We start from the raw sequence: 14,938 nt of genomic DNA, 5'->3' as shown, positions 1-14,938 counted from the left end.
GCTTATAACATTATCAGTGTTAGCGTAAGCATAATTGATTTTGGCATCATGATTCTTTTTGGAAGCTACCCTTGAGGTCTCACCTTTTTCATATTCAGGTAATGGTTTTTGGAAAGCCTTATGATCATTATTCTTAACAAGGCCATTTGTAACAACTTTGCCAGCTTCGATGAGGTCTTGAATTACATCTTTGAGTTTGAAGCAATTCTCTGTGTTATGTCCTTTACTTCGGTGATAGCTGCAAGTATGATCTTCTCTCCACCATGGAGGTCTAATGGGTGGATTGTAAGGACGTGAGTTGTCTGGCAAGGTAACCAATTTTTTTGCAATTAAGGTTTTTAAAACCACTTCATAAGGTTTGACCATAGGTGTGTAAACACGTCGCTTCTTTGCAAATTTAGAGCCTTTGTCAAAGGGCTATGGTTTTGAACCTTCTTGTTGCTTTGCTGCATAGATGGCATTGGAAAGGTTAAATGCAGGTTCCTTAGTCTTAGGAGTGTCCACTACTCTGTCATTGACAACATACTTGTTTTTGTTCCAAGGTTTGCCTTTGTCTTTATCGTTTCCATTGTTAACTCTATCCTTGTTTATGGCAATGTAACCTCTTTTGATAGCAACATCCTCAATGCGATATGCACTTTCTACCATGGCGTTGAAGGATGTGAATAACTATTTTCTTAGATCAAAGTATAATTCAGGTACAAGCGTATTGACAAAAAATGTCAATTTTTTCAGCCTCAGGCACTTGCCGAGGATACTGAGAGTATAAAGATCTCCATCATTGAAGGTATATTGCAAAAGATTCTCCTGGTTTTTGTTTGATGTTGCATAAGTCTAACATAGTCACAGGATGTTGAATGTTGTATGAATATTTCTGGATGAAGCATTGTGCAAGTTTGTCAAATGTTTTAAGAGGAGGACTTAATTTTGTGAACCATTCCATAGCTTGTCCTCTTAGAATTCTAGGAAACAAATACATAAGAAAGGTGTCTTCATGCATAAAGTCCATGCTAATAGCATAGAAATGTCTCACATGGTCGTGAGGGTCACCACTTCCATCGTATTTGTCATACTTAGGAACCTCTATATCCTTAGGAAATGGCAGCATGTATAGACTCCTATCAAATGGAAGAGCACAAATTGATTCAACAAATGATGTCTTAGGTGGCTCTTTTGAAGTTTGCAGTTGTGCAAATTGTTTCCTTAGTTCTTATATTTCTTCCCTTAAGATTTCAGCCTCAGTGGGCTCTCGTTTTGGAATAATATGTTCAACATTAAAACCTTGAGGGAGTTTCCATCCCCTAGCTACCATGTATTGGAAGTATTAGTCTCCATTTTCCTCTAAAGCTCTGAGCATTAGTTTTTGGGTGAAGCCATCTTGTTGAAATTTGATCACGTCTTTGCTAGTTACTTCTTCATCACTATCATGATGAGATGGTTTAGGTGAAGGACATGCACCAGCAACAGCTCTAGGATTCCTTGGAGGTGTGTGATTACCATCATTGTTCTCAAAAGGATTTCGAGGACAAGTTCCTTTATATCCTTCATAGCATGCCTGATTGTCAATTTCAACTTGTTGATTTTCTCTCTCCATAGTGTATATAGCCTCCAAAGTCTTTTGGATTTCACATGCTTATTCTTCTAAGCGACGTTTAATTTAATCAGGGTGCACCATAGTGACTATACCACTCATATCCTCGGGTGTCTCAAAGGGCGTACCAAATGGATTTTCAAAACTATAAAGTGGGTTGTACCGAACATTAGCCATTTGTGTTTGAGCAAATTTGAGATTCTTATCACAAGGTTTTTTGCGAGGACGTTTGGGTGGTGTTTCCAATTTTTTGAAAATGAAAGGCATGTGGCTACCATTACCAACTTGATATCTAGTTGTGACCGGCATGTAAAGAGTTGTCTTTGTTTAGTAGGACAAGAAAAGCGAGCCAAATTTGAAGCTTTTACAATCAGGACTAGTCACTTGTCAAAATGTGATAGATGGCTTGTCAAACAGTGCTCAAGATCTTACAACATGGGTGACTCGAGCCAAGTGGACGAGCAAGAAGCTCAATAGCGGATAGCTAGAATAAAATAATAGCTGAATTTTGCCAAGTGATTCATCAAGACATTTCAAGACTTACATTCGATGGACTAAACCCATCTTTTCAACCTAGGATGAATTCTTCACACACTGATATGTAGCCAGGATCAAGGGTGACCAGCGTGATGCTCCTTAGACCAAATAAATCCAACAACAAACTCTATTTTTGACCCAAAATGACTCTAGGTGATACTCTCCCAAAAGAAGGGTGACATAAGTTCGAAAATAGTGTCACACAATAGAATTTTAACAAGGGTACGACACTTTTTGTCTAAGCGACAAATATTTGAACTGAGTGTGACAGAATCTTACACACAGTGCGACAGAATTTACTACTGACATGTGATAGAATTTTTTGAAAAAAATATCGCGCAATATTTCTCGTGAAAGCGTGCGACAGAGTGCCAGTTTTGTGCAAAAAAAAAAGTCAATTTTTGGTTTGAAGTTCATTTCAATTTGTCAATCAGACAACATTTCATTTCACTTCGTATCAGTAAACAACAAGGTTTGCAAATAGTAAGTGTTGTAACATGTCTCAAAAAAATTGATCAAGGGTAAAAACAACCTTGTCAATATGCATTTGGGATATCAGAATGGCCTTCTTAACAACTTTTTATCAGAATGTTTATGTTGCAAGAACGTTAACATTGCTCAAAACATCAAAAACAATAGCCAAGAAATCTACCTTAGAGTCATGGTTCATTACTCAACAACTTGGCCCACGCTTGATGCTCCTTTGCCTCACACCAAGTGGTTTCCCACAAGAGATATTGGCTTTGTCATGGAAGTTCCATAAGCACAACCAAGGGAACACATATGGTGAGTGTAAATCTTGGGGTGATCCGGGTAGTCAAATAGGATCGATCCTTGCACCAAGAAGTTGAGCGGCTAAAAAGGGTAGTTACTAACTTAGGGTTTTTAGATCGGGCTTCCGTTCATAGTGTTCCTCTTGCTCCCAATTATGGACACCTCACCTTTCGATGAGTAACCTATCTCGTGATCACAAGAGTACCTTAAGCATTCTTGCCTAGTGATCTCCCTATGGTCAAAATCCCATAAGCGATCACACTAGGCGAAGACAAACACTACATCTACCAAATTTTTGTGTCCTTGGTAGCCTTGAGTTTATAGTGGGTTGGAAGAGCCAGGTAATCGGCTTGTCCCCACTTGGGTCGTTCCTCTTAGGTTGTTTGAGAGCAAGCCCTCTAAAGGATTCTAACTACACGAAGTGGATCAACTTTCGGAAGTCAAGATTTCTGGTTCACCACAAGGGTGAAGAGCATACTCTCCTATTCTAATCATTTTCTCCCAAACACGCCAGGAAGATTCAGTTACCCCTTGCTTTTGAAACCAAATGGCAAGTCAAGATTTTTGATTCACCACGAGGGTGAAGAGCATACTCTCCTATTACCAAAAGACTCCAATCACAAGTTTTATGTGCCTATAAAAATGAACAATTATTCAATGCCGCACATGGAAACAAAAATCAAGAAAGTTTGGGTTTTTATGCTTTGGGTAGCCCTGCAAACAATCGTTAGTAGCCTTTGTGCATTTGAAGCCTTGACATACATTCTTTTGTATGCAAGGTTTCAAATTTCTTTTTTTCACAAAGAGGGCAACCTGCAATCACAACTCGTTAGCCCACAAGTTAGCACGAAATAATCACAAAAACTATGAATTAAACCTCTATAAAATAGCCTAGAAATCTGCTTAAAAACAACAATCAGCCAACTAAGAAGAAATTTGATCACAACCCTCAAGCAACAAGCAAAGAATTGTCAGGTGATCCTTTTTGCTGAACAACTATTGTGCGATACTTCACAATATAGCGGGGCGACAGTTTCTATTCAAGTGATACTTCTTCTTTAGCCATTTGACAGAGTTTTGGATAGAGGGTGACATAATGTAGGCTTAAAGTGTGACACTATTTCCAAAAAAAGTGTCGTACGATAGTACTGTGAATTGTCGCGTGATATTGGAAAAATATTGCCCAAAATTGTGACTATAAAAAAAGAAAAAATGCAGAGCAGTAAGGGAAATGCAAGCAAAAATAGGAAAATGCAGGGTGAAACATATAGTCCAGCCCCACGTTGCCCCACGGTGGGTGCCAAAAATGTACACTTGATTTGTGTCACACTCTAAACCATTCTATCCAAATGATTCCATGAGTTGGAATGCTTGGATGTCGGCTTAGAGCTCCCTATCCACAGAGTACAAGAAGTTAGTATTCAAGTATGAAGGCTCTCAGCCAAGCCTTAGAAATGTACTTCTTGCTAGTAAACCATGCAATGAGAGGTTCTTTGAGACAAGAGCAAGAGTGCAAATATCTTCAAGGAATCCCTCAAGAATGCAATGCAAGTATGGAAACTAAGATAAGATGATAATGCAAAATGCAGCTATGCTAAGCATGTATGAGAGTGTTACAATACTGTTATTTAAACTATGTGAGATAGATCATTATAAGAAAATAACTAAACTAGCATGTAAGTATGAATCTAAACTAGTGTGCAATGGTAATGAGAGAATGAGACAAGAAATGAGAAGTTCTCCAAAAAGCTCCAAAGAAACCTATTAGAAAACCTGCAACATAACAATATTCAAAATGAGGATGGATCCTTTGAGGGGGAAAGCTCTCTCCCTTTTAAAGTTGTATGGACGGTAGAGATCAAGATGAAGATGGTGGATGATCAATGGTGGAATTCAAAAATAGTAGTGATCCATGTGCATACACAATTCAACCAATAGAATATAAGTTGACTTGTCACATAAGACAAAAGTCTCACGAGCCTTTTCTTTTAATTGTAAAATAGAAAAAGGACTTTATGTGTGCACTTTAAGTGGGTTAGAAGAATGGGATGTTTTATTTAATTAAAAGGGGACATGTTCTTTTAATCAAATAATGAACTTAAGATAGCATAGTCAAACTATAGGTTATAATCAAATAAATTGATTATTAGCAATTTGGTCTAGATAAATGATTAAATTAATTTAGCCAAAATGCTGAGAAGGGGGCTAATAGTCTAGATGACCATTTTTAGGTGATTACAATCATAAGTTTCTTGGACACCTTACTTGATAGGTCACTTTGCTCCATTTTTACTATTTTGTCAAGTGAACACTCTACCTCTCTAGTTTGGACATCAAGTTATCTTGTGTCACCTTCTTAGCTTCCTCTAGTCTCCTTCCTAGTTTATTATCTATCTACAACTATGGAATTCAAACATTTTGCTACCAAACCTCAACCAAATCTAGATGATCATAATATCCTCCATGAAACTAAAGAGTTTCAAGATCTATATGCTTAATACAAAGAACTAGAAAAGACAAATTATCTTTCTTACCTACATCTCTCTAAGCACGTGATAGAAATGAAGTAAAAACTTGAGAAAAGGTTAGAGGAGAAGATTGAATTCTTAAATGAATATCCCTTAAGACCTTTACATACACATGGGTCATAGTCTTAAAGGTCTACATATTCTACTCCAAGACATCAAATGTCTTCATCTTCTAGATCTAAAGACCTCTTTAGAGAACAAGCAAGTGATACCTCCTTTGAGCCTATATCAAGTTTTCATGATGGACCTATCTTTGACCAAGACAATGATGAAGACATGGATGCATACCATTCACTTGAGAAACAACAAAAAGATCCTAGGAAAACTTTTGAGAGGAATTTTACTCCCTTGGAATATTCTTATGATGATATTTTGCAAACACTTCTTGGCACCAAGCTCATCAGGTTGCCTAAGTCTAGCTCATATGGAAACCCATTCTTTGATATCTATTGTGCATAACAACAAAATAACAAGCATATTACTTTATATTGTATTGAGCTAAAACACAAAATCCAAGATCTTATTGATGATGGAATTGTTAATAAGTCTAATGGCTCATGTAGTGAGGATACTTCTCTTAAGCAAGTTCATATTAATGAACCTATATATAGTGGTGGTTTCCTTGATACCTTTGCTTTTCTACTCATGGATCTCCCAACATTTCAAAACTTTCCAATATGCCTCCATAAAACAAAGAACCTAGTACTTTCCATTTGCAAAATGTGTACCCTCAAGGGCTACCTCTAAAAGAAACTCAAGCTAACCTTCACTTAGTTGCAAAAATTTTCCATGCTACCAAACCTAAAGATCCTCAACCTTCATGCACTAATATGTCTACTCCAAGCACTACTCCATTTACTCTTCATTCTCCCTTGTCCTTAGAAGTGGTTCCATGTCAAGAGGACTCTCAACAAGAAAAATGCTATAAATGTCAAGAAAGATCAAGATCAAGCACACGTTCAACTCTTTCAAGATTTTCCCCCTCCATATCCTATATCTTATCCACCTCCTAAATATGATGAAGACACCACTCCCACTATTTCCCTTGAGCTTACTGAAAATTATAAGAAAATTTCTCTTCCTATGCTATCCAAAGTCACTTGTCAATATCGAAGTGTCCCCTCATGTTCTACTTCTCTATATCCACTTCAAAATTGTTCTCAAGCTTCAAATTCTCCTATTAAAGACATTTCTCCTATTAAAGCTACTCATGATTCTATTGATGGCCTTGGTCATATTCCTCACTCTAAAGATGTTGATATCCCTACTCACTATCCCTTTGCATCTTCTAAATCTATCCTTGGTCCTTATCCATCTAAGCTAAAGCCTTCAAAATTTCCATCCATATTGGGACCTTATGCTCCTTCATCTCCTATATTTTCCACTCCTAGCTCTCCCATCATACCTCAAGATCAAAAAAGACACTCATCCTTGATGAATTTCCACCCATCTATCCATCTAAACCAGTCATATCAGCCTTATTCATCCACAAATCCCAAGTCTTATGGAAGTGAGAATAAACATAAGAATCCATTGAAAAATGAAAATCACTATGTCCCATCTAATCGACATGTGAATGCTGTGAAAGAAAAAACATTCAAGAGACTACAAAGGTCCACTACCCAAAGAGTTAAATCAAAGAAAAAATGGGTTCCTAAACCCATTATTGAATAAATGTGTTCTAAAGTATCCAAAGGAAAATCTAAAGCCATATGGATTCCCAAGTCTCTCTTGAAAGACTTGAATATTGAACATAAATCTAAGTTGACATTTAAGATTTGAAAGGCTTCCACTCTATCATCTTCTAAAATTTCTCTACTACCTCATACATCTAAACCTCAAGCTATTTCATCCATGATTCCTCCATCATTCCAACACCATTCAAGGTGTGTGTCAATGTTGATCTTGCCCAATATTTCAGCTACCCTTATGAAATCCTCTAAATCTTACACTTACTTGCTATTCATGCTCATTTGGTTCTTTAAAGAAATGAACTCTTATCCTTCATATACTCCTACCATCATTTCCTTTCAATTACCCTATCAAAATCTTTGAGCATACTTATCTATGGTAGTGGCTTATCAAGGCTTATCTTTCATATAGGAGCACTATCCAAATTCAAAAATCTCGAGCTCTTTCTAAAAAACCAAAAAAGAAAAATTCAAAAAAAAATGTACCTTGATGAAAACTACTTCTTGTGGCACCTTGGTAGCAAAAGTAAAAGAAATAAATGCATCCTATGGTGAAAACCACTTCTTGTGGTGCATTGGATAAGTACCATGATGAAAAATTGGTAAACAAACATCATGCATAATTCTTCCATCATCCATCTATTCCCTCTTCCTCTTTGACCTTGACAATGATGAGCTATCCTTGCATATTGGCTATCTTATCCATCAGATTCTCTATTGTGCTTTCTCATTCATTCATAGCCTTCATATCTAGATTCATACTTATTTCTCTATCCCTTCACTATCCTATCTAGTTAACCCCTTGGTCTTGATCACACAAAGTAAATCATGGTTCTCATAGGTCTCTTGGCATGCCTACTCCTTTTGGACTATATGCTTTCATGTTATTGGCTTCAACTACTTATCCTACATGCCATCTTTCTCATTAGTTCCATTTCTTATCCAAAGCCTTCTTTATATGGGTATCTTTCCCTAGCTTGGGTACTCTTGAGGAGTGTGTCCTTGAGGATCACTTTCACTTGCTTCATATTCCTTACCTATCCATCTTTTCTTATCCACTAGCTTTTTGCTCCATCATATCCTACACCTCTCTAGACACTGGGACAAATAATGTGATCTTGCTTGAGATCTAGTAATCTCTAAATCATTCTAATTTTTTTTAAAAAAAATCATATATGATGTTGAAAAATCCTAAAAATTAGAAAATGTCCTGAAAAATGATCACCTTAGTGAAAACCTAGCAATAGGTGCTTTGATGTATCACCAAAAAAAAAAATCAAAAGATCAAAAATATAGAAAAAAATTGAAAAAATTCCTAAAAAAATTTGTCAAGTGGTGAAAACTTGGAAATAGAGGCTACTTGAGACCCTAACACCTATGTATATTAGTCTCAATCATTCATTTTGCAACATATTTCCTAGCTTGGAATTGTCCCTTGTCCTCATCTCAAGGGCATAACTACTTATCGTATTGAGGTATCCCTTTGCATTAGGGTTTCTTTGGCAACTCATCTAAACTAGTTTTTCTCAACACTACCCCCCAACTTGACATCAAGTGTTTCTCAACACTACCCCCAACTTGACATCAAGTGTTTCTCAACACTTTTTAGATATTTTACCTATAGTCTCCAATGTTGCAATATTTCTCACCATCAGAATCAAGTCTTGAAGAAATGGCCAAGAGACTTGCACACACACACACACACACACTTAAATGATTAAATGATTAAGCTATGCTACTCTTTATCTACTTTGTGTGTTTTCTATGATGATTTCTTTGCTATATGTTCCCTCCCTAATAGTGTTTCAAGGATGTCGTTGATTAGAAGACTAGGGGAACATTGCACATTTTCTTGATTTTTGTTTGTGGGTATACTTTGTTTGTCTATGGTGTTTTTGAGCATTCATACTTGTCCTACTTGAAACTTTGACTTACAACATATTATCCTTGACTATTTTTGCAAGATCACAGTCAAGGGTTATCTTGGTGCTTATGGATTAATACTATGTAAGCTTTCTATATCAAACCTAGGGAATCTAATTATGTAGTCATCTTGACTTACATATCTTCGATGATTAGATTTGATTTCCACATTCCTATCTGATGTCGATCATATTCATACCCTCATAGTTTTACTAGTGATGATTGTATGATCTTATGATATCCCTAATAAGGCTTGATGATAAAAAATAGAACCTAATTATGTAACCCTTGCAATTGCACCTTTTCATACTAGCTTGCATTCTAGGGTTCATTCTAGCTTAGCTTTTCATTTTGAATGTTCACAGAGCTCTCTTCTTTATCTTTCATGGACTTGTCAGCTAACTACATTCATCCTTCTCTTGTGTCTTCTTGATCTTATCTTATCTCTTCTTTCCTATTTCTCTTCTTTTCTACCTTACCATCTCATCTATTCTTTTTACCTATCTTTTCTAATCTTGACATGCTAGATCCGTTTTTGGAATCGAAATCCAAATTTGGGTTCATCTTGCTAGTCAAAATTTCTTCCTTCTTCTATGTAGTTGGCTGACCTATTGAGGCTTAATCTTCATATCTTTTTGGGGAAATCATAATTTCTTCATTTATTCATCATTTCTATCCTCTTCCACTCTTTTCTATCATTATATTTCATCTTTCTTCTTTCTTTGACCTAATTCTTATGCTTTTTCTTTCTTGGTCAAACTGAGTCAAACTAGGGCATATCTTCATTTCTTGGTGGTCACTCTTTGGTCTTAATCTCTTATCTATCATAATGAATTTTTATTTGTTCCAATTTGACCAAATCTAGCTTATTTTTGCATCTCCTCTATCTCATTTTGATTTCAATCCCGAGGGGGCAGGAATATTCTATCATTGTTGCAAATTGCTTTCTTCTACAACTATCTATTTTCTCTTGATCTATCTTCTTTTCTTGTTATTAGTACTCTTCTTGAGTTCTTATATTGTCCCTATCCTAGTTTTCAGTACTATTTCTATCAGACTATACATTCAGGACTTGCTATCTCTTTTTGCTTCATTCTTCAAAGTGAGATCTCTCTATCATCTTGGCTTCTTCATTCTTTGACATAATGTGTTCCTAAACCAATCACACATTAGTCAAAGAGGGGCAAATGTGATAACCCAAAAATGGTCATCTAGACTATGTGCCCCTTTTCTATCATTTTTGCATAATTTATCCATTAGTTATCTTTGATCAAATCCTCAAAAATCTATTTATTCAATTATAACCTATGGTGTGAGCACTTAATCCCAAGTTCATATTTAATTAAAAGAACAAGTTCCTCTTTTAATTAAATAAAATTCCCCACTCATCTCCTATCCTAACTGTTCACACATAAAGCATTATTCCTATTTTAGAAATAAAAGAAAAGGCATTTTTGCCTATACATGAATGCACATTTTTTTATGTGAGGAATATTCTATTTTAAAAATAACTTTAATTCTCCTTGACATATTTCAAACCCTCTCAAAAGTCATCCATTAATTATGATTGGTTGAGATGCTTGTGCACATGGATCACTCAAGATGCATTCTCCTCCCTTTATTGTGCCTCTTTTTCCTCTGAATCTCTATCGTCCATTTTTCTTTAAAAGGGAGGACTTTCTCCTCATTCAAAAATCTTAGTCTCTCATGCTATTGTTATGCTATAGGTTTTCTTGGTGATTTTGGAGACTTGGAGCATTCTTGCATTTTAGCTTAGCTCTCATTCTACTTAAATTATGGAATACTTTTTATCTTAGTTTCATTTATGCTTTTGCTTAGTTCTCTTTGTTAGCTTGCATTTGTATTGCATTTTATTCTATATTCTTGGATAAATGAACTCTTGCCTCTAGTCTTTGAATCTCTCATTCTATGGTGCACCTTGCAAGGATTTTCATAGCTAGGCTCATTTGAGAGCCACCATCTCATAGCCTTTGTATGTCATAGATAGAGAGCTATAAGCTGCCTCTTGAGATGCCCTCTTTCATGGGTATTCTCAAGAATAATGGCTTATACAAATGTGACAGTTTTTGTACACACAACAATACATCAGGTCAATAGGTGGTAGGGTGAATTAGCCATGAGATTCAAGATGGCTATAGACTCCTTGGTCAGTGGTTGTATTTTCAATTTGGGAACCTTCACCTTAATAGTGGATCTTTGTATCCTACCTCTAGGATCGTATGACATTTTTTTGGTCATGAATTGGTTAGCTAAACATTAGGTGAATATATATTGCCTCTGTAAGTCAGTGTAGTGTGTTGATGACACAGGTGAGTAGGTGGATTTTTAGGGGTTCATAGACTAGTTTTACTTTGGATGATCTCAACTAATTAACTTAAGTAGAGTGTGTGGAAAGGCTATTAATTGTTTGTTGTTTTTGTCAGTGATCTTGAGGAGGCCAAGAGCCATATGATGACACTTGATGATCACCCACTCCTTTGTGAGTATGTAGATGTGTTTCTTGAAGAGATACTAGGTATGCCACCATAGTGTGGCATTGATTTTAAGATCAATCTCATACTAGGAGAAAAGCTAATTTCATGAGCTCCTTACCACATGACTACTTCAAAGTTGAGCGACCTTAGATTATAGATGGAGAAATGGTTGGCCAAGGGCCATATTCATCCTAGTGTATCCCTATGGGGTGCACCAGTCATCTTTATGAAGAAGAAAGATGGAAAATTGCATGTATGTATTGACTACCGATAGTTGAATAAGGTGATGGTGAAGAACCAATACCCTTTGCTAAGGATAGATGACTTTTTCAATTAGATGAAGGGAGCACGAGTGTTCTCAAAGATTGATTTTAAGTCAAGATACCACCAGCTTCATATTCAGGAGGCTGACATTCATCAGACAACTTTTCATACCTTGATTAGTGTTTCATTGTATTTTTGGATGACATATAGATCTATTCAAAGACTATTGAGGAACATGAGCTCCATTTATGCCAAGTATTGTAGTGCTTAAGAGACCATCAGTTAAATGGAAACTTGGGTAAATGTGGATTCTTCCAGTTGGAGGTAAAGTATGTAAGGCATATGATCACAAGTGATGGTATTGCAATGGATCCAAAGAAAATTTGAGCTATCATGGAGTGGCCGATAGCCACTAATGTCTCAAAGGTTTTTAGTTTCATGGGATTGGTAGGTTATTACCATCACTTTGTGAAGGATTTCTCACATGTAGCTCACCTCATCACTTCTCTTCAGTAGAAAGGGAAGAAGTATGTTTGGTCAGACCAGTGTGAGGTAGCATTTAATGCTCTTAAGGAGTGTTTGACTAGTAAACCAGTCCATCTAGTGCCTAATTATATAGGTGATTTCATGGTTTGCATAGATGCTTTGTTGGAAGGTGTGGGTGCAATGTTGATGTAGGATGGTTGTGTGATTACATATGAGTCTAGAAAACTCAAGGACCATGAGCTCAACTACCCCACTCATGATTTGGAACTTGTAGCCATAGTGCATGCTCTTGTTTGTTGGAGGCATTTTCTTTTGAGACATAGGATTGAGTTGCATAGTGATCATAGGAGCTTGTAGTATATTTTTACTCAACCAAACTTGAATGCATGACATCGTCACTAGATGGAGTTCTTGTGTGAATATGATTTTAATTTTCACTACATTAAAGGGAAGGATAATATCATTGCCAATGCCTTGAGTAGGATGTGACATGAGATATTAGTGTTGTCATTGAGAGTGGATTTGTGAGGTTGTATTTTAGAGGCTTTTCCTAGTGACACTTGGTATCAGGAGGTTAGAGTAGAGATTGAGTCTGGATGTAAATTTTAGGGGAGGTTTTCATGCCATTTTCTTAAGTCTAGTGGACTTTTATGAAACTTGGAGCATATCTATGTACCCATGTCGGGTGATCTTCATACCTTGGTTTTGTTGGAAGCACATTGTGCACTGTATTTCATACATCCTGACATCAAGATTATGCATGTTGATCTTAAAAATTATATTTTTGGGTAGGGATGAGGAATAATGTTGCTGATTTTTTTGTTTGACATCTCAAGTGTTAGAGTGTGAAGGTAGAGCATCAACATTCGACAGGTCTTTTGTAGCCCCATACCATTCCAAAGTGGAAATGGGATATGATATCTACTGATTTTATCATAGGGTTGCCTATATCATCACATCAACACAATTTTATCATGGTGATAGTGGAAAAGTTATCTAAGGTAGCACAGTTTCACTCATGAGAATAACCTACATAGCTTCTTTTTTAGCACATGTTTTCTTGGAAGATATTGTTTGATTGCATGGGATTCCTCATCGGATTATTTCAGATAGAGATCTAGTATTTACTTTGGCATTGTTGATGTCTCTCCAACATGCTTTGAGTGCATAGCTAAATTTTAGTTTGGCTTATCACCTAGAGACCAATGGTTAGATTGAGAGAGTCAACCAGGTTCTAGAAGACATGCTTTGTGGGAGGATTATTTATACCTTGTTGAGTTTGCATACAACAATGGGTATCATAGTTCTCTTAACATGTCACCTTTTTAGGCCTTGTACATTGTACCCCTTTGAGCTAGGATCGATTGGAGGACCAAGTACTTTTAGGTCTAGAGATGCTTCAATATATGGACCAGTAGGTAGTTCATATTAGAGAACATTTAGTTACCACTTAGGATAGACATAAGAAGTATGCAGATGCCCATAGGTTGGATTGTCACTTTTCAATTGGTGATAGGGTATTTTTGAGATTGCATCTAAGGAAGAGACCCATCCATTATTAAAGAGTCTCTAAGTTGGCACCATGTTTGGTCAGACCATTTGAGATTGTCAAGAGGATTGGTCATATCTATTATCAACTAGCATTGCCACCTAGCCTATCATGCATCAATGATGTATTCTATGTTACTATTTTGAGATAGTATATTCCTAATGTGACCCATGTTCTTGATTGGGATGCTTTATAGGTGGTAGAAGGGCAGCTTTCTTTGGAGCCCATTCATATCATTTAGTATTGGAGACTAACCTTGAGAGGTCAAGACATAGAGTAGGTAAGGGTCTAGTGGGACCTAAGCAATGAGTCATCTTCTAGTTTGGAAGATGCTACAAGATTGAGAGGATTGTATCTCTATCTTTTTACCAGCTTCTAGGAGTAAGCTTATGCTAGTGGTTAAGGCTGTAGTGCTTCTTGTGTTTGTAGTTTGTACCTTGTATATTTTGTTTTGAGAGATACTTGTACTCATTTTATTATTTTATATTTTGAGATGATCTAAAGGTTAGATGTTACACCTAGATTTCAGTATCATAGATGATATGCTACTATGTTGTTCAGTTTATCATATCTACATGATGATGCCATTTTGAAATAACAATATGTTTTATGATGATAGCTAGTTATTTGGTATTTGGACATGTCTCTGATTATGTTATGTGATGGATCTAATGCTATGGTTATTTACTTTATTGTTGCTTCATTATGCTTTATGCAAACGTGAGTGATGTAAATAGAATATTTATGTATAATTGAATAAATGGTTAAATTAGGTGATTTAATGTGTTTATTGCTTCGGCTATGTTATTATATGCAATTGCACTTGATCGAGTATTTTAGTGTGCAAGATTTATATCCTTGGCTATGGCACATGGAATTAGTGATTCAGTTGTTCATTATTTGCCAATGTCATCCATGTATGGTTGACCTATTCTTATTTAAATGTTTAGATTAAATCTTTCGGTGATTGTTAAATCCAACCTCATCTACATTATGTGACTAGACTTGTGAATTTGACTGCACATTTAGAGATTCACATTATTGCAAAAGTTGTTAAGGAAATTTTGGTGATTTTGGCTTTTCAAGCTTTATTTTTTATT

Source organism: Cupressus sempervirens, chromosome 4 (genome assembly GCF_028749045.1).
Source record: "Cupressus sempervirens isolate cs-2001-9-10 chromosome 4, ASM2874904v1, whole genome shotgun sequence".
Lineage (NCBI taxonomy): Eukaryota > Viridiplantae > Streptophyta > Pinopsida > Cupressales > Cupressaceae > Cupressus > Cupressus sempervirens.
The sequence above is the reverse complement of the archived record's forward strand: the minus strand, read 5'-3'. Positions refer to the sequence as shown.